The following is a 23,729-nucleotide window of genomic DNA, read 5'->3' on the forward strand; positions in this document are numbered from 1 at the left end:
ACGTAAAAGCATCTATGCTGAAAATTTCAGGAAAATCTATTTTTTCAAAAAAATCAAGAAAAATCCAATAATATTGTGCTCAGATTTTCAACTTCTTCAGATTTTAATGAAAATCTGGGAAAATGTGGTATTCTATATGGTGATTAAGGATATCGATTCAAAACACTGCATTTCGTAAAATTAAGCGCTTAATTACATACTTAATATTAATTATAATTACATGCTGATTACTCAACTAATTACACGATTTTTAAGGTTTTGACAACAGATACTTATTTAGCAGATGGAAAAGCATCTATGATGAAATTTTTAGGAAAATCTATCTTTTCAAAAAAATCAAGAAAAATCCAAGCCTTGGATATTTTGGCCAGATTTTGAACTTCTTCAGATTTTAATGAAAATCTGGGCATATGTTCTATTCTGTATGGAGATTAAAGATATCGAGTCAAAAGACTGCATTTCGTAAAATTAAGCGCTTAATTATATACTTAATATGAATCATAATTATATTAATATGCTATTTACTCGACTAAATACACGAATTTTAGGTTTTTGACCACAAATTCTTATTTAGCAGACGTAAAAGGATCTATGCTGAAATTTTCAGAAAAATCTATTTTTTTCAAAAAAATCGAAAATATTTTGCTCAGATTTTCAACTTCTTCAGATTTTAATGAAATTCTGGGAATGTGTGCTATTCTATATGGTGGTTAAGAATATCGAGTAAAAATACTGCATTTCGTAAAATTTTCGGGAAAATTTATTTATTGAAAAAATCAAGAAAAATATTTTACTCAGATTTTCAGTTGCTTCAGATTTTAATGAAAATCTGGGAATGTGTGTTATTCTATATGGTGATTAAGGATATCGAGTCAAAAGACTGCATTTCGTAAAATTAAGCGCTTAATTACATACTTAATATTATAATTTTATTAATGTGCTAACTACTCGACTAATTACACGAATTTTAAGGTTTTGACCACAGATTCTTATTAAGAAGACATAAAAGCATCTATGCTGAAATCTTTAGGAAAATCTATTTTTGAAAAAAAATCAAGAAAAATAATGTTTTGCTCAGATTTTCAATTCTTCAGATTTTAACGAAAATCTGGGAACATGTGGTATTCTATATGGTGATTAAGGATATCGAGACAAAATACTGTACTTCGTAAAATTAAGTGCTTAATTACAAACTTACAGGCGTTAATGACCCATGAACAGGATTTGAACCTCATATTCATGTTCAGCATGAAAAAACAGTCCTTGTACTGAGATTTTTTTTAGCAAATTTATCATCCTCACAAAAATACCAAAAACTGCCGGTAACACGCAGTTCAGTGATTTTTTTTTTTCAAACCCAACAACGTTTTTGTTCTATACCTGAAATATAACAAACTGGAACATTTCTATACTTGAAAGAATCATGGGGAAAATACCTCATCATGCTTTCTGAAGCTGATAAAAATACACAACAAATATGAGGTGAATAACCTGAGAAATTTCTAAAGGTTTAATCAATTGAATACCTAATTACAGACCTTAATGACCCACCCCCTACAAAAACAACATTATTTGTAGCCCACTTACGTGTTAAGCCTGAAAAACAGCCCTGGAAATCTATTACTATCACAAAAAAAAAAAATAAAGAATTGCAGGTAACAGTTCAGGTATTTTTTAACCTAAAAATCTTTTTTGTTTTTAAAACTGAATTATATTATTATGAAATTAATCATTGATAATATCTCATGATGCTTTCCTAAGCTCAAAGATACACAGTAAATGCAGAGTGAATATCATGAAAAAACTTCTAAAGGACTGATTATATAAATAATCACAGGTCTTACTTTCGCCTAAATCAAAATTTGAACCCCAGATTCATGTTTCAACATGGAAAAAAATAGTCTTTACATTAATGCTTGTTCCCCTCATCCATTCCTGACGCCACCACCACCCCACAGGAAAAAGCAAACAAATGCACGAAGGAAAAGACAAAAGAAGACTTTTACATCTTCTCTTCCCACACACCCAATCACTGCTCCTGTGTTATCAAACGAGCAACCAGAAATAAGTGAATTTTCCACCTAACGTATCACACATTAGAAGCCTAAAGAGGTCCCTTTTATTGGCAGGAAGGCAATGGAAAAAAAATTTCTCTGATCTCCTCAGTACTAGCCTAGCCATCATCATTACATGAGCATAGCCACTGACCTGCAGGTCTTCCATTCAAGTGACCATGCATAGACCTTAGTCACGAGGTGAGATACCTAGTGACATCTGTCCTTTGGAAAGTGAAGAGGAATGATATAAGAAGAGTGGAGAAATAAGCAAGTGGGGTGATACATGAAGAAGTGAGGCCAGCAGGTACGTAACGTACCCCTCCCCCCAACACACTTGGGTTTGAACTTCCATGTGGAAGAAATTATATGACAAAGGCAACTTATCTTCTCTATTTGTAACTCTGGGGTGATGCAAAACTGTGGTAACAGATGATACGTAAAATAAAACATATGTAATATCCCTCCCACATGTTCCAGCCAATTACCATCCTCAAACATATTTTCAAGGCAAAAAGGTGTAATATTCCCCAACACTGCTATGACTGAATGAAATAAAAGTAGAAAGTGAAACTGGGCAAAAGGTGTAATATTCCCCAACACTGCTATGACTGAATGAAATAAAAGTAGAAAGTGAAACTAAGTTCAATATACAAAAAACTTCCAAAGTCCCCAAACATACAGATCAATTTTCTCTTCACAATGATATTTACTGTGAGAAATACATATTTTACACACATAAACTACACAAATCTGTACTCAGGATCAGACCTATAATCATTTCAATGATAACCATTACACATGTACCTCGAATTGACAAAAGATATCCCTCTCAGACCATGTCTTCTGTGATCGAGATCTGCTGCCTCTTTATGGACTCCAAAGCTATGGAATAGCTCCCCAAGTGCCTAAATAATAAAGTTCCCACTCTACATTTGATACAAAGTACTCCAGTGGCATCTCCTCGAACCTACAACCTGGTCTGACATATGGAATCACCTGTAGGTGCTTGGGATTAAACCCAGAGAATCATTTGAACGATAACAAGAGAGTGAAGACCATAAGACCATAAGACCATCCTTATAAACCATAATTTTCTATAATCAAGGAAACCTATTACCTCTCAAGTGACCATGAAGCTATGGCACAGCCTCCCGGCACCCAGGTAAAAGGTTTCTGCTCTAAATTGACACAAGACACTCCGGTGACATCTATCTAAATATACAACCTATAATGACACAGAGAATCAATATAATCTATTCAATGCACGATGCTTGGGATCAAACCTATGATTATTTGAATGATAACTAGTAAGCGAAGACTGAATGCATAAAAGCTAATCCATCTCAGCTCACTGCTGATCATTCCAATGATCTCAGATTCAGTCCAAAGCACATATGGGTAGAATTGTTTAAACTGATTTCATGAGTCAGTACATGACGTGGAGTTGAATACATGTCACCTGGGTGTTTAGGTATCGATTTAGAGAAGAAACCTCATTACCTGGGCACTAGATGTTGCTCAAGAGATCAAACAAAACGTGGTCTGAGATGGATAGCTTGTCCACATGTGTAGGAATACTCATTGTAGATTTAAATTCCTAAACATATTCATGCTGTTTACCACAAATCCCATGTTTGAATACGCAGAAAGAGCACAAAGTGAAAACAAATTTAAGTAAAGGACAGAAACATCAATTGCCTAGTATTTTAAGCAAAAACATGATGAATACTTTATTTTCTATCTATCATACTTTGTCGCCGTCTCCTACGTTAGCGAGGTAGCGCAAGGAAACAAACGAAAGACTGGCCCAACCCACCCACATACACATGTATATACATACACGTCCACACACGCACATATACATACCTATACATTTCAACGTATACATATATATGCAGACATATACATATATACGCATGTACATAATTCATACTTGCTGCCTTTATTCATTCCCGTCGCCACCCCGCCACACATGAAATGACACCCCACCCCCTCCCATTCTCCCCCCGCACGCGCGCAAGGTAGCGCGAGGAAAAGACAACATTGTTGGAACCACTATTCCTTCAAACATACCCATTTTTGCTTTCCAAGATAACGTTCTCGCCTTCCACACATTCTTCAACTCCTCAGAACTTTCGCCCCTCCCCTACCCTGTGACTCACTTCCGCTCCCATGGTTCCATCCGCTGCCAAATCCACTCCCAGATATCTAAAACATTTCACTTCCACCAGTTTTTCTCATTCAAACTTACCTCCTAATTGACTTGTCTCCCAACACTACTCTACCTAATAACCTTGCTCTTATTCACATTTACTCTCAGCTTTCTTCTTTCACACACTTTACCAAACTTAGTCACCAGCTTCAGCAGTTTCTCACCCGAATCAGCCACCAGCGCTGTATCATCAGCGAACAACAACTGACTCACTTCCCAACTTTTCTCATCCACAACAGACTGCATACTTGCCCCTCTCTCCAAAACTCTTACATTCACCTCCCTAACAACCCCATCCATAAACAAATCAAACAACCATGGGGACATCACGCACCCCTGAATACTTAAATTGGTAAATTACCCCTGGGTGCTTTACCAGCATAACCACATCAGAAATCATGATCCTATGAACACAAAATTACCAGTTCAGCTCAGCATTTAAACTACCTTTGAATAATGTGTGATTTTGTTCTACAGTGGTAGTGTGGACTTCAGAGAACAGACTGAAAGCACTGAAGTGTGATTCAGAGCATGATCTCAATAATATTTCACAAGGAGATAGTAGTGCGAGTGATAAGAAATCAAAGTAAATGTGATGCTATGAAAGTAAAATCAAGTTTAGACACCTGCTAAACGATAGGAAAAATGAAGAAAATCTCACCTAACCTCGTATAGCATCCGAGAATTATAGTGGATACACAACATTACTGTAGTCTACTGTTGGGAACTTTATGATATTACCATTTGTTAGGATGCCAAGCAGAGGTATAGCATAAGTCTCAATTATATTTTGACTCTGGAATATTCAAAATTTAGGTAATTTTCAGTTTCAATGGAGGTTTAGTAAGAATTTCATACATTTTTTTTTTACATGCATTTCCCATAGGCTTATGATAATAAATCTAACCTTTCCCTTGATATTCCCAAGCCTCATGATCACTATATCTAACAGCATAGAATAATGCTGCTAATCAAAAAACAAGAACAAAGTCTTTAATCTTTTTTAAACCGTACGCCCAAACTGGAAAAGAAAAACAAAGTCTTTAATCTTTTTTAAACCGTATGCCCAAACTGGAAAACAAAATAACTCTTTACCCCCAAAAGCTAAATTTTCCTGCATACCTAAACTGGAAATCACCGAGTGAAAGCCATACATAACCTGCCCTATAGCAGCTAGGATTTATAACAGACATACCAACAATAATAAAGTGGTCTACTGCTGCTGGGGAGCATATGGAATAACAGCTTACCAGGTGGAGTCTGGTGGTGTGGACAAAACTAGATTTGTTGTCTAGTTTACTGAAATTCATCATCAGCAGCTAGCACAATACTTAAGTTAAGTGTATGCCTAATCTATTTTGACTAGAACATTGAAAATATAGACCAATTTTGGCTGTTTGGGAGGATGAATAGGGTTCCCATTGCCTATGTTGGATTTTTCCTAATGTCTATGACCCTCATCACAATCGCCTTATCTAACCCTCCCACTGTGGCAGTCGTAATATCCTAGGATGCTCTGTGTGAAGGGTATTCTCTAAAATAAATATATATATCACGTTTGTTATCGGTTATCTAAAATGTCGTCTTCATAATATACACCTCAACCTGGTGAAACACTCTGTATATGTGCAACATATCCTATAATCTAAACTGCTCTATAGGAACATGAAGTAACCCAGGAGCATTTTCAGAAATTCGTAAAGGAATGAAAGAAATGTGTAAAATGCTCATCCCTATAAAGTAAAACATTCTGTGTTTTCATCAATGTTTCTTAGAGCATTTTCCATATGTAGTTCAGAAATAATTGATAAGGAACTTTACAAAATCTATGAAATTGGTTATAAATTACAGTATCCCAAACAATTCCTTGTTTCAGTTTGCAGTTTAGCTCGAAAGTCTTTCTATGATGTTCAATCTAAAGAACCAGTTGAGAACTTCTTTGTATTACTTTATTATGAGAACTTGCTTAATGTTTCTGTTCTTTTGAAATCTTTGAAATCAGCAATAATAATACAGTCATGGAATTCTGTAACTTTTCAGAAGGGTTGTGTGGACAAGTAAGTGATCAGTTTTACATTGCTCAAACTGATAAGGTTCTTAATATTATTGTTAAACAACATAAAACTAGGGTCAGGTATGGTCAAGAATCTAATATGATATTTGTCCACCTTAAAGACTTGGTCATCAAACTGACTGAGGAAGCGAAGTGTTTTAGATATCTGGGAGCGGACTTAGCAGCGAATGGAACCATTGACGTGGAAGTGAGTCACAGGGTGGGGGAGGGGGCGAAGGTTCTGGGAGCAATAAAAAATGTGTGGAAAGAGAGAACATTATCTTGAACAAAAAATGGCTGCAAAGCATGGGTTATAGATAGGGTTGTACAGAGGAGGGTGGATTTATTGGAAATGAAATACTTGAGGACAATAAGTGGTGTGAGGTGGTTTGATCGAGTAGGGAATGAAAGGGTGAGAGAGATGTGTGGAAATAAAGAGTGCAGTTGAGAGAGCAGAAAGGGTGTGTTGACATAGTTTGGACATATGGAGAGAATGAGTGAGGTAAGGTTGACAAAGAGGATATATGTGTCAGAGGTGGAGGGAACAAGAAGAAGAGGGAGACCAAAATGGAAGTGGAACGGTGGAGTGATATTTTTTTTGAGCGATTGGGGCCTGAACATACAGGAGGGTGAGACATGCAAGGAATAGAGTGAATTGGAACGATGTGGCATACCGGGGTCGACATGTTGTAAATGGATTGAACCAGGACATGAGAAGCGTCTGGGGTAAACCATGGAAAGATCTGTGGGGCCTGGATGTGGATAGGGAGCTGTGGTTTCGGTGCATTACACATGACAGCTAGAGACTAAGTGTGAAGGAATGTGGATTTTTTGTCTGTTTTCCTGACCTTTCCTCGCTGAAGCAAGGGGGTAGCAATGATGTTTCCTGTGGGGCGGGGTACCACTGGGAATGGATGAAGGCAGCATGTATGAATATAAACATGTGTGTGTATATATATATATATATATATATATATATATATATATATATATATATATATATATATATATATATATATATGAGCATATGCTGATATGTATATGTATGTATATATGCATGTATGGGCGTTTATGCACAAACATGTATATATGAGTGGATGAGGTATTCTCTCTTCGTCTGTTTCCAGGCACTACCTCACTGATGTGGGAAACGGCGATCTAGTATAATAATAAAAATAATATATATCTATTTTTTTTTCAATTATACTTTGTCGCTGTCTCCCGCGTTAGCGAGGTAGCGCAAGGAAACAGACGAAAGAATAACCCAACCCACCCACATACACATGTATATACATACACGTCCACACACGCACATATACATACTTATAAATTTCAATGTATACAAAAATATACATACACAGACAAATACATATATACATAAGTACATATTCATACTTGCTGCCTTCAGCCATTCCGTCGCCACCCCGCCACACATGAAATGGCACCCCCCCCCCCTCCCCCAGCACGCGCGCGAGGTAGCGCTAGGAAAAGACAACAAAGGCCACATTCGTTCACACTCAGTCTCTAGCTGCCGTGTATAATGCACCGAAACCACAGCTCCCTTTCCACATCCAGGCCCTACAAAACTTTCCATGGTATACCCAAGACACTTCACATGCCCTGGTTCAATCCATTGACAGCATGTCGACCCCGGTATACCACATCGTTCCAATTCACTCTATTCCTTGCACGCCTTTCACCCTCCTGCATGTTCAGGCCCCGACCGCTCAAAATCTTTTTCACTCAATCCTTCCACCTCCAAACTGGTCTCTCACTTCTCGTTCCCTCCACCTCTGACACATACCTCCTCTTTGTCAATCTTTCCTCTCTCATTCTCTCCATGTGACCATGAGCTATTGTTCTCGCTTTCCACACATTCTTCAATGCTCCCAGAACCTTCGCCCCCTCCCCTACCCTGTGACTCACTTCCGCTACCATGGTTCCATCCGCTGTTAAATCCACTCCCAGATATCTAAAGCGCTTCACTTCCTCCAGTCTTTCTCCATTCAAACTTACCTCCCAATTGACTTGTCCCTCAACCCTACTGTACCTAATAACCTTGCTCTTATTCACATTTACTCTCAGCTTTCTTCTTTCACACACTTTATCAAACTCAGTCACCAGCTTCTGCAGTTTCTCACCCGAATCAGCCACCAGTACTGTATCATCAACGAACAACTACTGACTCACTTCCCAAGCTCTCTCATCCACAACAGACCGCATACTTGCCCCTCTCTCCAAAACTCTTGCATTCACCTCCCTAACAACCCTATCCGTAAACAAATTAAACAACCATGGAGACATCATACACCCCTGCCGCAAACCGATATTCAATGAGAACCAATCACTTTCCTCTCTTCCTTCTCGTACACATACATGCCTTACATCCTCGATAAAAACTTTTCACTGCTTCTAACAACTTGCCTCCCACACCATATATTCTTAATACCTTCCACAGAGCATCTCTATCAACTCTATTATATGCCGTCTCCAGATCCATAAATGCTACATACAAATCCATTCGTTTTTCTAAGTATTTCTCACATACATTCTTCAAAGCAAACACCTGATCCACACATCCTCTACCACTTCTGAAACCACACTGCTCTTCCCCAATCTGATGCTCTGTACATGCTTTCACCCTCTCAATCAATACCCTCCCATATAATTTCCCAGGAATACTCAACAAACTTATACCTCTGTAATCTGAACTCTCACCTTTATCCCCTTTGCCTTTGTACAATTGCACTATGCATGCATTTCGCCAATCCTCAGGTACTTCACCATGAGCCATACATACATTGAATATCCCCACCAACCAATAAACAGCATAATCACCCCTTTTTTTAATAAATTTCACTGCAATACCATCCATACCCGCTGCCATGCCAGCTTTCATCTTTCGCAAAGCTTTCACTACCTTTTCTCTGTTAAAAAATCATTCTCCCAGACCCTCTCACTTCGCACACCACCTCGACCAAACACCCTATATCTACCAGTCTATCATCTAACACATTCAACAAACCTTCAAAATACTCACTCCATCTCCGTCTCACATTACCAATACTTGTTATCACCTCCCCATCAGCCCCCTTCACTGATGTTCCCATTTGTTCTCTTGTCTTACGCACTTTATTTACCTCCTCCCAAAACATATATATATATATATATATATATATATATATATATATATATATATATATATATATATATACTACATAGGTATATAAAATATAAAATATAACAAAAGATAAAAAAAACAAGTATTATCTTTATGCAAATTTTACTAATCAAATGTGAGGTAAAGCTGATACTTTCTTTCAAAATAAACTTAACCTTTATTTATATTACTAAATTTTACATGATCATCAACAATACATCAGTCCTGATGCCATCTTCAAACAACTCACTCTAAACAAACTAGGTTCTTTGACCTACGGCTTTGCACTAATAATCATCATTAAGTAAATATAGTGGAATATGAATGACTAAAGATTACATTACCATTACAACCATTCAAGATTACCTTGCTTAAAAATAAGTTAGCATACAATAGAAACATACAACATTGGACATAAAAAAAAACTGTTTAACACTTTAAACATGGAAGGGAAAACGATGACTCACTATTATCCCTGAACACACCACAGATAATTTCTAGTCTCAGGGGATCTATAGTATAGGTCACTGCTTTCCTGTTTGATGATTAGAAGATTGAAAAAATTTTGCTCGTCACCATATGTGTATATATATATATATATATATATATATCTATATATATATATATATATATATATATATATATATATATATATATATATATATATATACATATATCTGCTAGTGGAAGGAAGGCCTTTTCCCTGCAGCACAAAATGTTGACTTCAAAGCCCTTCTTTGATGATATCAGAATCAACCACCTCAGCCTTTACAGATGAGTGAGAAACAGTTCTTGCCACTTCTGGACAATTATCCATCTAGCATATGATACTTTCTGCATCATCTTCAACTTCTTGTTTCACTTCTCCAGGAATACCAGACTTCTCTCCCACTGAATGAGAGATCTACTGGTCCCTAGATGTTTGGTGAAGACAGCAATCTGGCAATATAATAGGGACAACATCAACTCCACAATGTTTCACTCATTTAGATCCCCTCAACTTATTCCCTGCTGAATAATATTTCTATTGAGACCTTTTTCTGTCTCATATCTATGACCTAAATCGGGTAGAATTCCATCTACCATGTATCAGCCCATGTCTGAATGTCATTTAGGTCCCCATGTAAGCCGAGGCAATCGTACTTGCCTTTCACTTCCTTCATGAACATGGCATCATCCACGAACATATTCAGATAGGCGATGTAATTCTTCTCACAAAGTCAGTCACACACATCAAGAAATGTCATCTACATAGATCAAGAAGCGAGTTGGCAGAACAACATGGCATGCTATGGTAACCTCAACCAATTCAAGAAGCCCCCAACAGACATGTGTTTTGCTCATTCCACCAAGATAATTTATCTGTCAAAGGAGTCTCCCCCTTCTTCCAACCTGAAGATCTAGATTCTTTAACATTTCAATGTGTGGTACACAGTCACATATTTTCTGACAGTCCTTAAACAAACAATCCACACATTCTTCTCCTTTTGCAGAAATCCAAGAGATTTAGTGCATATGACTCTTCCATGTTGTGTCTCACTTATGTAGTTTTTGTCTCTACAAATCATCCATGTGCTTTCTAATTATCTTTTCCAATACTTTATAAAGCACATTTATCAAAAACAATCATCAGTAGTTTAGTGAGTCCTCTTGGTCTCGTTTCTCATAGACAGTATGACATTTGCCCTCTTCTCACTCCCTTGCTATGGGCCCTTTCTTCAGCATTATCTGGAGTAGCATTTCAAGTGGTTTGGCAAGTATGTATGTGCACATCTGCAAACATGAGGGAAATGTCATCAAGCCCATTAGAATTCTGTTAATGTTTTTTTCTAGATATTTCATTGCTTTCGCAAACCTTCTTCCGTTAAAGCTTACTAGAGTCAGGGTTAATGCATCAGTCAGTGTGAAAACACTTTTGAACTTGTTTTTTCAGTCCTCACACATCCATACAGCTCTCTCAATCTGTTAACCTCATTAGGCACTCTTTAACTGACAATTTACTGCTGATGAACTCATGAAGTTTCGGACTCTCCTGTCTTATCCTCTACTTTCTTTTCAAAGTCTCTCTGTCCTTCCTTTCTTATCCCACTAAGGTCGTTCCTTGCTGTCTTGTAGGTTACAAATGTTGGCTGGCTTGAGTTATGCTTACATCTTTTCTATGGCACACTTATAACCTACTTAGGTTTTTTTGACATCTATTATAGAACATTCCCACCATATATGAAATTTAAAGTACCTTTTGTTCCTTCTCCTTTGTTGCAAATTTCACTGAACCTTCTACCATAGTTCCTTGATTCCTAGTTATTGCAACCCATTTCCCAGTTCATATTGCCTAAGAAACTGTTTTGCTCTGTGTAGTTTCAACCACTATATCTTCTCAGTAAGTCTTGCTTCAATACTACTCTTTCTGTGTCCTTTACCACATAAACTCAAGCATCAAATGACATCTTTTTCTGGTTGAAGGATCATTTATGTCCTCAACTTTCATGCTACTAAGTGTTCAAATAAACTCTAGTAATGATGGTGTATCAGTTCCCCTGATCCTAAAGTCTTTATTGGCATGTCAGCAATGGAAATTTTCCTGTATATGCTCTAGAGAATTTGTGTGTCTATGTTTTTATATCTCCATGGGAATGCAAAGTCCTCCAATCTATCACTCTATAATCAAAATCTCCCATTTTCAGTGATCTATCATCCGCTCTATGTACCAACCTGATTGTTCCTTCATTGTTATCACTGTATCTTTGTTCAGATTTCATAAAATTTTTCCACAGGATTATGAATTATCAACATTAATGTGAATTCTCTCCTACATTCACTCTTTCCATTATCAACTATGTGAATGGCCCATCTCAAAATACTTCATGAATCTTAAGCCCATCTCTTATCAAGAAAACCAGTTCTCCTCTTCCTTTGTCTTCTCCTTCCCTCATTGCTATCATGTATAACATTAGACAGAAGAGATGAGATCTTTCCTTGATAAATTTTATCTCCACAATTCCAATGAGGTGCATTTTCCTTGATTCGGTCCTTGAATTCCAACTCTTCACCATTTACTACTCACACATTTGAATTACTTTGAGCATGACGTTTTCTTAGTTTAACATTCATGACTTCTGGTAAGACTGATTCACTGTGCTGTTGTCTCATTTCATGCCTCCCATTTTTTGCATTCTGACCATATTCTTTGTTTATTCTCTCTGGCTTCCTTTGGTCTATCATCTCTTACAAACACCCTTCTGAACTCATTCTTATTTGTAAGTTTCTTAGTCTGCATGAGTATCTCCTGGCTACATAACTCTAATTCAACGAAATCATAAATTGTTGTCCCTTCATTTGGCAATTTTTCTCATTTCTTTTATTACAGGAAGTTAATCTGGCATTTCTGTAGACTTTTCTGGTCTTGTAATCAGCATTACATTTTTCTCCATCATTTCCTATTTGTCTGGAATATGATCCTCCAATCCTAAAATTCATCGAATCATCAACCCTCTGCTTCACTTATCTTTCTAGTTTTAATGCCTTCTGATTTTCTACTAAATCCTTCAATGATTTGGTGACTTCTATGTATTTAGCTTTCTCTAAATAGTCACATACTGCACTACATGTATCTACAGTGAGGTCTTTTGGTATTGTACACATTCATATGGCTTCTATCTTACATGAACAGTCATATGCTGCACTAAACTACTCCTCTGGGAGGTCTTTCAACACTGTGAACATCCATATGGTTTCACTGCTGTAGGAACAGTCATGTGTTGCAACATACTAATACTCTCAAAGGTCTTTAGGTATTGTGGATATTCATGTGGCTTTTCACCTGTATGAACCGACATGTGCTTCATTAAATGACTCCTCTGCGAGAAGGTCTTTTGGCATTGTGAACATTCATGATGTTTCTCTCCTGTATGAATGGCCATGTGTCGCACTAAACTACTGCTATAGGAAAAGGCCTTTCGGCACTGTGAACATTCAAATGGTTTCTCTCCTGTATGAATAATCATGTGCTTCGCTAAGTGACTCCTCTGGGAGTATGTCCTTTGGCACTGTGGACATTGATAAGGCTTCTCTCCTGTATGAACAGTCATATGCCGCACTAAACTACTACTATAGGAGAAGGTCTTCTGGCAGTGAGAGCATTCATATGGTTTCTCTCCAGTATGAATAATCATGTGCTTCACTAAATGTATCCTCTGGGTGTAGGTCCTATGGCAATGTGAACATTGATAAGGTTTCTCTCCTGTATGAACAGTCATGTGCCGCAATAAACTACTACTATAAAAGAAGGTTTTTTGACACTGTGTACATTTGTAGGTCTTCTCTCTTGCATGAACAGTCAAATGCTGCACCAGACTACTACTTTGAAGGGTCTTTTGGTACTGTGAAAATTCTTGTGGCTTTTCTTCTTTATGAACAGATATGTGCTGCGCTAACTCACTCTTCTGGGAGAAGGTCCTCTGGCAAAGTGAACATTCATTATGCTTTTCTCTAGTATGAACATTCATATGTTGCATTAAACTACTCCTATAGGAGAAGGTCTTCTGGCACTGTGAACATTCATAAGGCTTTTCTCTTGTATGAACAGACACATGCCGTGTTAAACTATTCCTACAGGAGAAAGTCTTTTGGCAATGTGGACATTCAAATGGTTTGTCTCCTGTATGATTTGTCACATGCCTCAAAAAATCACCCTTGTTGGAGAAGACCTTTTGGCAAAGTGAACATTCAAATGACCTTTCTTTTAACTGAACATCCATGCACTTTGCAAGATTATAATGATGGGTAATACTTCTCTGATACTCTAAGAAATTGAAAGGTCTCTCACCCATGTGTGTAAACATGTGTCAATTTGTTATGTTATATTCTGAAAAATACTCAGTTGTAGTTAATGTGTTACGCTTTTGTGCTCAATAAATAATCTTGCAAAATAACAAAATACCACAGTCAATAACAACACAAAATGTTCAAAGAGTGTTCATCAGAGGTAGAGTGAGCAACCCCAGCTAGTGCGATGTGCACTAGTTCTGACAAATTCTACTCCTGGGCACTTAAGATCAACTGTTATAGGATCAATGGCTAAATGTTATGAGCGTCAGAGATTGTACCAGCCTCTTGCCTTATTTTTGCCTTCCCCAACAAGGTCATATGAAGTAAGATCCACTTATCATACCCTTCAACTACATAATGAAACACTTGGTACTTCAACTCAGCATAATCTGCTACACATATCACTTATCCTGGATCACAGTCTACATTCCTTTCAAATTATCTAAGTTCTTGAAATTGCAAGTAAAACTTCAGTAATGTTTCTGCATGCACTTTCTAGCTGATGGCTTGCTTCTTTACACCATAAGTATACTACTTCTATTGCTCTTGACCAGTATCAACAATAAATTACTGAAATGTGTAAGGCTAATCCCAACCAGAATATTTCTATCAACAAAGTATCCTTAATACTTTTTGGAAGTAGGCATTACCATTTCACTGTTCTTGTATAATATGCTATTTAGAGTTCATACTGTGACAACTACAGAAAGTAACTTGACAATGCCAGTGATTCCTGAATAATACACATTCCTTAATTAAGATGATTTGACTTCTGAATCACGATACAAATTTCAAAATATGTCTCGGTACCAAAGGCTTATAAAGTTTGATTTAACTATACAATAACTATGGTCCTTGTCATAAGGAAATGCAGCCAGTGATAACAATTCTAATAAATATTATGAAAATCCTAACTGTACTAGATGATAGCTATAATCCTTCTCATTCACAAAGAAAGTTGTATTCAGATGTTTTGGCTTTGTATTGTTAGATTCACTGCTATGCTGCTGTCACTTTCCTGTTATCAATGCAGTTCCTATTGTCTCTATTGTTACTCTTGCTACATGTTCTTACTGTCGCTGATGTTCTAAGCTGCTTTCACTGCTGATGTTGCCCTATCACTATGATCTTCTTACTGATGCTGCCTCTATTTTGTACTTGTTATAATTGTTGTATGTTGTTGCTGTGGTAAGATTCTTCGTACTGCTACAATTGATATATTTTGTTCTAGAGGCAGTTTGTCATTCAGGAGAGCTTGGAGGCAAATATCAAGTTCTTGTGCTGAACACAGAGAGCTGCCAATAGTAAGAAAGTAAATACTAGCATTAAATGTTCAAGGTACTAAAGAAGGGACTCTTTAAATCAAGGGCTGTCAACAGGTAAGGATAAAGCTTTTATATGAAATGCTTATGATACAACAAGGTGATACTGACAGCATTAAGTGTTGTCAATACACAGAGCCCGGATCTTTAACGTATAATGTCAACAATATATAAGGTTGAGATTCTTACATCAGATATTCTTGATATATAAAGATAAGATCTCTAAATCAAATATTGGCAACATATAGAAGTAAGAACCCTTAACTCAAATTCTGATAGTATTCAAACATGAGATCCTTAATTTGCATTGTTAATGTTACATAAGTATCAAAACCGTTATGGTTGATAATGACATACAGACACCAAATCTTTAACATCAAGCCTTTTACATACATATATCAATTATATCTTTTATTTATTATACTTTGTCGCTGTCTCCCACGTTAGCGAGGTAGCGCAAGGAAACAGACGAAAGCGAGGAATGATCAAGAACAAAGGACTGAGTCTTAGAGGAAAAAATCCTCACTTGGCCTCCTCCTCTGTTCCCTCTTTTGGAAAAGTAAAAACTGGAGGGGTAGATTTCCAGCCCCCCGATCTCATCCCTTTTAGTCGCCTTCTACAACATGCATGTCTCCTCTTTGTCAACCTTTCCTCACTTATTCTCTTCATATGTCCAAACCATTTCAAGACACCCTCTTCAGCTCTTTCAACCACACTCTTTTTAGTACCACACATCTCTCTTATCCTTCCATCATTTAATCAAACCACTTCACACCACTAATTGTCCTTAAACATTTCATTTCCAAGATAATATTCTCTTTCCACACATTCTTCAGCACTCTCAGAACCTCACCCACCCTATGACTCATTTCCACTCCCATGATTCTATTCACTGCCATGTCCATTCCCAGGTATCTACAACATTTCACTTCCTGTAAACTTTCTCCGCTCAAGTCTCACTCCCCAAATTACCTGTTCCTGTACCCTGCTAAGCTTAATAACTTTGCTTTTATCCACATCTACTCTGAACTTCCTCCTTTCACACACCTTTCTAAACTCAGTCATCAACTTTTGCAATGTTTACTCAAATCTGCCACTAGTACTGTATAATCAGCAAACAACAACTGACCAACTTCCTAGGCCCTCTCATCCCTCACAGACTGCATACTTGCCCATTTTTCTATCACTCGCATTCATCTCCCTCGCCACCCTATCCATAAATAAATCAAACAACCATGGTGACATTACACACCTCTGGTGCAGACCAACTCTCACTCAGAACCATTTACTCTCCTCTCTTCCTACTTTTACACATGCCTTATACCCTTGATAAAAACTTTTCACTGCCTCTAGCAACTTTCCTCAACAACAGACATTCTATCAACCGTATCATATGTTTATTCCTGATCCATATTTGTTACATGCAAATCTAGTCACATACAAATCTATCTTTACAGCAAACACCTGATCCACACATCCTCTACCACTTCTGAAATCACACTGCTCCTCCCCAATCTAATGCTCTGTACACGTCTTCACTATCTCAATCACTATCCTACCATACAACTTACAAGGTACACTTAATAATCTTATATCTCTGTAGTTTGAAAACTCGCCTTTATTCCTCTTGCCTATATAAGCTGGCATTATACATGCAATCTGCCAATCCTCAGACATCACACCATGATCCATACATGCACTTATAATCCTTACCAACCAATACACTTAAAATCCTTACCAAACAATGCACTGAAAATCCTTACCAACCAATCAACAACAGTCAACCCCTTTCTAAATAAATTCAACTACAATACCATCCACTTCAGCCACCTTCCCACATTTCATCTTATGTAAGGCTTTCACCACCTTCTCCATCCCAACCCAAACACCCAGCATCTGCCACACTATTATCAAACACATTCTTCCTTACTTCATACACTACCTGTCACCACCTTCACTTTTGCTCCCTTCACTAATTTTCTTATCTGTTCTCTTGTTTTCTGCACATTAGTAATCTCCTTCCAAAGCATCTTTTTATTCTCCCTAAAGTTTACTGCTATTCGTTCACCCCAACTCTACTTTGCCCTCATTTTCAACCACTGCACCTTCCTCTTGACCTCCTGCTGCATTCTCTTATAGGAATGGATAAAGGCAAGCAAGTATGAATATGTACAAGTGTATATATGTATAATGTCTGTGTATGTATATGCATGTATATGCATATGTATGTATATGTGCATTTATGGAACCATGGAAGCGGAAGTGAGTCACAGGGTTGAGGAGGGGGCGAAAGTTTTGGGAGCGATGAAAAATGTGTGGAAAGCGAGATCATTATCTCGGAAAGCAAAAATGAGTGAGTTTGAAGGAATAGTGGTTCCAACAATGTTATATGGTTGCGAGGCATGGGCTATAGATAGTGTTGTGTGGAGGAGGCTGGATGTCTTGGATATGAGCTGTCTGAGGACAATATATGGTGTGAGGTGGTGTGATCGAGTAAATAATAAAAGGGTAAAAAAGATGTGTGGTAATAAAAAGCATGTGGTTGAGAGAGCAGAAGAGGGTGTTTTGAAATGGTTTGGGCACATGGAGAGAGTGAGTGAGGAAAGATTGACCAAGAGGATATATGTGTCGGAGGTGGAGGGAACGAGGAGAAGTGGGAGACCAAATTGGAGGTGGAAAGATGGAGTGAAAAAGATTTTGTGTGATCGCGGCCTGAACATGCAGGAGGGTGAAAGGAGGGCAAGGAATAGAGTGAATTGGATCGATGTGGTATACCGGGGTTGACGTGCTGTCAGTGGATTGAATCAGGGCATATGAAGCGTCTGGGGTAAACCATGGAAAGCTGTGTAGGTATGTATATTTGCGTGTGTGGACGTATGTATATACATGTGTATGGGGGTGGGTTGGGCCATTTCTTTCGTCTGTTTCCTTGCGCTATCTCGCAAACGCGGGAGACTGCGACAAAGCAAAAAAAAAAAAAAATATATATATATATATATATATATATATATATATATATATATATATATATATATATATATAATAATGTGTATATGAGTGTATGGGTCATTCTTCATCTGTTCCCTGGCACTACCTCGCTGATGCGGGAAATGAGATGTTTGAGGACAATATGTGGTGTGAGGTGGTTTGATTGAGTAAGAAATGAAAGGGTAAGAGAGATGTGTGGTAATAAAAAGTGTGTGGTTGAGAGAGCAGAAGAGGGTGTTTTGGAATGGTTTGGTCATATGGAGAGAATGAGTGAGGAAAGATTGACAAAGAGGATATATGTGTCAGAGGTGGAGAAAATGAGGAGAAGTGGGAGACCAAATTGGAGGTGGAAAGATGGAGTGAAAAATATTTTGAGTGATCGGGGCCTGAACACGCAGGAGGGTGAAAGGTGTGCAAGGAATAGTGAATTGGAACGATGTGGTATACCGGGGTCGACGTGTTGTCAATGGATTGAACCAGGGCATGTGAAGCGTCTAAGGTAAACCATGGAAAGTTTTGTGGGGGGTGGATGTGGAAAGGGAGCTGTGGTTTCGGTGCATTATACATGACAGCTATAGACTGAGTGAGAACAAATGTGGCCTTTGTTGTCTTTTTCTATCGCTATCTCGCGCACATGTGGGGGAAGGGGCCTTCATTCCATGTGTGGCGGGGTGGCGACAGGAATGAATAAGGGCAGACAGTATGAATTATGTATGTGCGTATATATGTATATGTCTGTGTGTGTATATATACGTATACGTTGAGATGTATAGGTATGTATATGTGCATGTGTGGACGTGTATGTATATACATGTGTATGTGGGTGGGTTGGGCTATTCTTTTATCAGCTTCCTTGCGCTACCTCGCTAACGTGGGAGACAACAACAAAGTATAAAATAAAAATAAAAATATATATGTATATGAGAAATACTTAGAAAAGGAAATGGATTTGTATGTAGCATTTATGGATCTGGAGAGGGCATATGATAAGAGTTGATAGAGATGCTCTGTGGAAGGTATTAAGAATATATGATGTGGGAGGCAAGCTGTTGGAAGCAGTGAAAAGCTTTTATCAAGGATGTAAGGCATGTGTACGTGTAGGAAGAAAGGAAAGTGATTGGTTCTCAGTGAATGCTGGTTTGTGGCAGGGGTGTGTGATGTCTCCATGGTTGTTTAATTTGTTGTTGGGGTTGTTAGGGAGGTGAATGCAAGAGTTTTGGAAAAAGGGGCAAGTATGCAGTCTTTTGTGGATGAGAGAGCTTGGGAAGTGAGTCAGTTGTTGTTCGCTGATGATACAGTGCTGGTGGCTGATTCGGGTGAGAAACTGCAGAAGCTGGTGACTGAGTTTGGTAAAGTGTGTGAAAGAAGAAAGCTGAGAGTAAATGTAAATAAGAGCAAGGTTATTAGGTACAGTAGGGTTGAGGGACAAGTCAACTGAGAGGTAAGTTTGAATGGAGAAAAACTGGAGGAAGTGAAGTGTTTTAGATATCTGGGAGTGGATTTGGCAGCGGATGGAACAATGGAAGTGGAGGTGAATCATAGGGTGGGGGAGGGGGCAAAAGTTCTGGGAGCATTGACAAATGTGTGGAAGACGAGAACGTTACCTTGGAAAGCAAAAATGGGTATGTTTGAAGGAATAGTGGTTCCAACAATGCTACATGGTTGCGAGGTATGGGTTATAGATAGAGTTGTGCGGATGAGGTTGGATGTCCTGGAAATGAGATGTTTGAGGACAATATGTGGTGTGAGGTGGTTTGATCGAGTTAGTAATGAAAGGGTAAGAGAGATGTGTGGTGGTAAAAAGTGTGTGGTTGAGAGAGCAGAAGAGGGTGTTTTGAAAAGGTCTGGTCACATGGAGAGAATGAGTGAGGAAAGATTGACAAAGAGGATATATGTGTCACAGGTGGAGGGAACGAGAAGTGGGAGACCAAATTGGAGGTGGAAAGATGGAGTGAAAAAGATTCTGAGTGATCAGGGCCTGAGCATGCAGGAGGGTGAAAGGCAGGCAAGGAATAGAGTGAATTGGAATGATGTGGCATACCAGGGTCGCTGTGCTGTCAATGGATTAAAACAGGGCATGCGAAGCATCTGGGGTAAACCATGGAAAGTTTTGTTGGGCCTGGATGTGGAAAGGGAGCTGTGGTTTCGGTGCATAATACACGACAGCCAGAGACTGAGTGTGAACGAATGTGGCCTTTGTCGTCTTTTCCTAGCGCTACCTCACACACATGTGGGGGGGAAAGGGCTGTCATTTCATGAGTGGCGGGGTGGCAACGGGAATGAATAAGGGCAGACAGTATGAATTATGTACATGTGTATATATGTATATGTCTGTGTGTGTATACATATGTATATGTTGATGTATAGGTATGTACATGTGCGTGTGTGGACGTGTATGTATATACATGTATATGTGGGTGGGTTGGGCCATTCTTTCGTCTGTTTCCTTGTGCTACCTCGCTAAAACGGAAGACAGTGACAAAGTATAATAAATAAATAAATACATATGTGTGTGTGTGTATCATTTTTCACGCCATCCTTCCGTGTCCAACTTGGTCTCCCCATTCTCTTTGTTCCATCCACTTCTGACACTTACATTCCCTTAGTCAACCTTTCCTCAATCATTCTTTTCATATGACCAAACCAATTCAGAACACCCTCTTCTGATCTTTCAACCACACTCTTATCATTACCACACATCTCTCTTACCCTTTCATTACTTACTTGATCAGTCCACCTCACACCACATATTGCCCCCAAACATTTTATTTCCAGCATATCCATCCTACTCTGCACAACCCTATCTATAGCCCATGCCTTGCAACCATGTAATATTGTTGGAACTACTATTCCTTCAAACATACCCATTTTCACCCTATGAGATAACGTTCTCTCTTTCCACACATTCTTCATTGCTCTCAGAACCTTTGCCCCTTCCCCAATCCTATGACTCACTTCTGCTTCCAAGGTTCCATTTACGGCCATGTCCACAATGAAGTATCTTAAACATTTCACTTCCTCCAATTTTTCTCCATTCAAATTTACACCCCAGCTAACTTATACATGGATCCTGCTCAATCTAATAACTTTGCTTTTATTCACATTCACTCTCAACTTTCCCCTTTCACATACTCTTCCAAGCTGAGTCACCAAGCTCTGCAGTTTCTCAACTGAATCTACAACCGGCGCTGCATCATCAGCAAACAACTGACTCACTTCCCAAGCCCTCTCATCCCAAAAGACTGCATCCTTGCCCTTTTCTCCAAGACTCTTGCATTTACCTCCTTCACCACCCCATCCATATACAAATCAAATAACAACAACAACAACAACAACAACAACAACAATAATAATACTAATGATAATAATAATAATAATAATAATAATAATAATAATAATAATAATAATAATAAAGAAGGCCAAGCCATTGACATTACGTTGAATTTATACAGAGATTGGAACCTCAAAATTAAGTAACAACTATATACATAAAGGACTACATCCTTAGCATCAAACGAGAAATAAAGAGTTCAAACTCTTACCTTTACACGGCATCTCTACACCAGTATAGAAATCAAAACCTAAATATCTAGTGGTGATGAAACAAACATGTCTGATCCATCAAGATCCAGACAAATTCATGTACAACTTCATTTGTAAATATTCTACAATTCAATTTCAAGATGACTTTCAGCATGCATTTTTGGGTGAACATACAGAATTTCCTATATCACAGTTCAAATAATTTCATTTACTTGCTTCTCAGTCGGTTTAGTATCCAACTTCGAAGCTTCGAAGCTTTGATTGTTTTGGGCTCTGAGAGTTGGATCATTTTGAGGGCTTCAGTCGCTGGACATAGTCCACACAAACACTTCCTCCATTATTTGAACCCCATACCCAGCACAGCCCTTCCCTTTGCTAACCCATCCCGAACCCCATCCCCTGCACAGCACTCCCCGCCACTGACCCCCATCACCTACAAGGTCCTCTCCATCCCAATTCCCAATCCCCTGTATAGCCCTCCCCTCCTTGACTCCATGCACTACCCTCTCCTTCCCTGACCTCCATCCCCTGCTAGGACCTCCCTGACCTGACCCTCATCCTTTGCACTGCACTCTACTCATCTTAGCTCTATCTCTTAAACTGCCCTACTCTTACCATTCCATGACCCTACCTTCCCAAACTCTCAACCCCTGCATGGCTCTCACCTTCCCTGATTACCTCCTATCTTTATATGGGAGGCTCCAGTCACCAACAAAAGTTCACATCAAGGTAGGGTCTCAATTGAAATATAAAGAAGTTAATGAAAGGGAAAACGAGACAAGGGAAAGTATTTACAAATTTTGGAGGAAGTGAAAAACGTCTTTTAAAAAGTGTTGGGTCCTAGTTACTGGGGAAGACATGAAAGGGTAAAGAGCTCCAAAGCTTTGATGTGTCGGGAAAGAGACAAGTATCAAAACAGCCCAACATCGAGTTGCCAACAGCTACACAGCAATCATATGACACAGCAGTCCCTTCCTTCCATAGACCTCATGCTGTGCCACAAGCAGCCCTCCCCTTCCTGAATCTCTATCCCTGTGTGGCTTTTCCATCTCCTGACTTCAACTCCTTGTACTGGCCTCTACTCCCCTTAAGCCCCCTACCTCATGCATGGCCCTCTCCTCAATGATGGTGTGTCTGGTCTCTGACCATGGTGGCCTGTGCTAAACAAGATTCAATACTTATAGACTAAAAAAAATATACAATTTTTGGGGAGGTACTGCACTAAAAAATTCTTGGATTGTGCTCTCAGTCATCCCCAATATTTCTAATAAATTTGAAAAAAAACTATCCATAATGCACTTTCAAACAATATTTCTGGTCATACAGACCTATATACAAAGATGGCCATTTTATTCCTCCATTATAGTAAGATACATTATGATTATAAATCAACACTATAGGGATTAAGTGGCACATCTTAGTGGAAATCTGCACATGCACATACTTAAGATCAGCCTGTGTCCAAGTCTAAAAAGGGTCCGTGTAAATTTTTGTAATGCCACAGTTGATTAGTTGCAATGCAGTGATTCAACTATACAACCATATTACAGTGCTGTGATATGACTGG

The 23,729-nt window shown here is 38.4% G+C and overlaps 1 protein-coding gene across 3 annotated transcripts in view; it reads right to left on the reverse strand.

The window, feature by feature from the left end:
- LOC139747971 (uncharacterized) overlaps window positions 1–23,729 on the reverse strand; it is a 69,237-nt gene that overhangs the window by 39,934 nt on the left and 5,574 nt on the right. The window contains exons 2-3 of one of the 3 annotated variants that reach the window (XR_011712497.1): window positions 15,384–15,604; window positions 9,589–10,421 (exon numbers count right to left, since the gene is read on the reverse strand). The exons of 1 other annotated variant lie outside the window; for it this stretch is intronic. The gene's annotated coding sequence lies outside the window, so the exon portion shown is untranslated. Of the gene's footprint in view, window positions 1–9,588; window positions 15,605–23,729 lie in introns of those variants that run through there. One more of the 3 variants, XR_011712495.1, reaches the window with a different exon arrangement.

This window comes from Panulirus ornatus, chromosome 71 (assembly GCF_036320965.1).
Source record: "Panulirus ornatus isolate Po-2019 chromosome 71, ASM3632096v1, whole genome shotgun sequence".
In the NCBI taxonomy this organism is placed as follows: domain Eukaryota; kingdom Metazoa; phylum Arthropoda; class Malacostraca; order Decapoda; family Palinuridae; genus Panulirus; species Panulirus ornatus.